This window comes from Lactuca sativa, chromosome 8 (genome assembly GCF_002870075.4).
Source record: "Lactuca sativa cultivar Salinas chromosome 8, Lsat_Salinas_v11, whole genome shotgun sequence".
Lineage (NCBI taxonomy): Eukaryota > Viridiplantae > Streptophyta > Magnoliopsida > Asterales > Asteraceae > Lactuca > Lactuca sativa.
In genome coordinates this window covers 331070328-331073583 of record NC_056630.2, presented here as the reverse complement: position 1 = coordinate 331073583, position 3256 = coordinate 331070328, and positions in this window count along the sequence as shown.

Below are 3256 nucleotides of genomic sequence, written 5' to 3'. Positions count from 1 at the left end.
TTGGTTCCAGATGCTTTATTTTCAATTCCAAAGAGCAAAGGAACAAATTCAATGTGAAGGCTGACGAAAGTATTTTCTTAGGGTATTGTCTGACTTCTAAAGCATATAGGTTCTCAAAAAAAGATCAAAAAGAATCGAAGAGACCTACTATGTCACCTTTGATGACACTTATTTCAAGAAGTATCAGAAGGTCGACTCCCAATCAGTGGAAATCTTTCCCATGAAAACTCCGATAACAAAGAAGACGAATTGAAAAAATTATTGATGATGATCTGAAAGAAATGGAACATGAGCACCCCACTCCGAAGGACTCTGAAATTTCATCTCAATCAAAAGTTATGAATGCTACACCGTAGGGGGGGGGGGTTCACTTGAACCTCCTCATCTCATACACATGTTCAGTAGGAGAAACAAAACCCTGAAATCAGCTTAGAATCACCACTCCAGGGGGAGGGTTCAACTCTAAATGAAGAAGAACATACATCATTCAAGGGGGAGAATGAAAATACAAATGATGATTTAGATGTGCAGTCATAATTTGAGGATGTGAATGCTGAATTGGATCCAACATATGATCCAAATTACCCTCCTTTGACCAAATGGACCATGGATCATCCTAGAACACAAGTAATTGGAGAAGCCTCTGTAGGAGTTCTTACGAGGACACAACAAAAGGCGAATCAGACTGCACTATTCTCCAAAATGGAATTTTACGTGTTTAATTCGTTTATCTCCAAGATTGAGCCAAAAAACGTTTAGATTGCTCTTGATCATTCTGATTGGGTGCAAGGAATGCAAGAGGAGCTCAATGAGTTTGAACGAAACAAGGTTTGGAGGTTAATTCCAACTCCGAAGGATGCTTATGTCGTTGGTCTTAAATGGGTGTTCAGAAATAAGATCGACAAAGAGGGCAATGTGATCCGAAACAAGGCGCGAATAGTTGTTAAGGGGTATTGTCAAGAAGAAGGAATTGACTACGAAGAAACCTTCGCACCAGCTGCAAGGCTGGAATATGTTCGTATCTTTCTGGCGTATGCAGCTCACAAGAACTTCGAAATCTTTCAAATGGACGTTAAGTGTGCCTTTCTGAACGGGGAACTTGAAGAAACAGTGTATGTGGAACAACCACCTGGGTTCGTAATCGAGAAATATCCGAACCATTGTTACATTCTAGATAAAGCAGTTTATGGTCTAAAGAAAGCTCCACGAGCCTGGTATGAAACTGTTACTAGATTCTTAAAACAAGCTAAATTTAAACAAGGTGAGGTTGACCCCACCTTCTTTCACAAGAAATGTGGTGACCATTTGATGATTGTCTAAATTTACGTTGATGACAGCATCTTCTATTCTATAAATCCCAGTTTAACTGCTGAGTTCCGAAAGTTGATGGGAACTAAATTTGAGGAGAGCTCTATGGGTCGAATTAAATTTTTTTTCTTGGTTTGAACATAAGATAGAGTCAGGAGGGAATTTTTATCAACCAGGAGGCTTACATGAAGACCTTACTTGCTAAGTTTGGAATGGTGGGTGATTCGAAGGTGAAGGTTCCAATGACATTCAGAACGAAACTAACACCGTCTTTGGATAAACCGGCTGTGATATGACACTCTATCGACAAATGATAGGGTCATTGTGTAACGACCATAAAATTTCAACAAATTTTAACTTTTCAAAAACAACCCATTTTCATAATGTTATTTCAAAAAGTTTTTCAATATAGTTATTATCAGAGGCTTCCAAGAACCACATCATAAAACATAATCATGAGAAGTGGTACGATCACGCCTTTGCCTTGCCACGGTCTCCTGAAGAACCTGAAAAACATTAAACCACAACTGTAAGCCCGAAAGCTTAGTGAGATACCCCCAAAATACGAACCATCTATACCATACACGCATAACATGCATATCATAACAGAACACAGAACAACCATGCACTTCGGGTTTACTATGAGACTGGTCCGCCGCACCGGCCAACAGTCCACCTGGTCCACCCTCCGAGTCTAGCCATATACGTCGAGTCTACAGTGTGATTGGTCTGCCCGCACTAGGCCTTTAATCCACCTGGTCCACTCTCTGAGTCTACCGTATGACTGGTCCGCCCGCACCGGGCCTTCAGTCGGTCTGGTCCACTCACCGAGCCTCGGCACGTCTGGTCTGCCCTCTTGGGGCCTACAGCCTATCCGGACCGCTCGCTGGGCCTTCGGGACAACCGGTCCACCCTGGGTATGTTGGCCTACAGCACAAAGCAGGACCCGCCTCAACCCAACCCAAGTCCAACAACCATGTGCACATAAACATACAATCATCTAACAACTCACAGTCAACAAGCCGATCTAGCAGATCACATAACATCTCATCATCCTAACCAGGATACCGACCTAACCGGTCACTAGCATAGCATCATCCTAAATACCAGGATACCAACCTTAACCAGGTCTCTAACATATACCATCCTAACTACCAGGATGCAAACATATCAAAGCGATAACATAACAACGATACACGGATCAGAATCCAACAAAGGGCCAGCCTTGGTGCCTTAGACCCTGTTGATATAGTGAGGATAACTCACCTCGCAACTGCCGACTGAAAAGATAAGACCAAGATGCTCCGACCACTGACATAATCTCCACCACTAGCCGACACCAACACTGAACTCAAACAAAAGCCAACAATTACCAAAATGCCCCTGGAAGTCAACTGGTCAACTCTTGGTCAAAGTCAAAGTCAAAGTCAAAGTTATCCTCCTGACTGACTCTACTCGCAGACTCAACCCGATGACTTGCTGAGTCCCCATGCTCAGAACTTCCCCAATCTATGACTCGACTCGCCGAGTCACCCCGAGACTCACCGAGTCCCATAACTCTGAGTCCCCTCACACTCAACTCACCGAGTCCTCCCTTGACTCACTGATTCATGGCTCCACCGGAAGAAGTTTGGACCTCACGACCAAACTCGCCGAGTCCAAGAACAGACTCGTCGAGTCTAAGGCTATCTTCAACCTACTCGTCGAGTTGTTCTTCCAACTCGTTGAGTTCCTGTCCATCTTCAAGCAACTCGCCGAGTACACCTTTGTGACTCGCCGAGTGCCTCTAGATCTTAACCCATACAGAAGCCTTTCAGGCCATGCAGTTGATCCAAAACATAGATCTACCCTTCTACAACCCATCCGTCACGTAAAGTGGCAAACTTTACGTGAATCGAAAGAGATCTAGGCATTTTACACTCTAGGGATAGGGTTTGGGACAAGATGA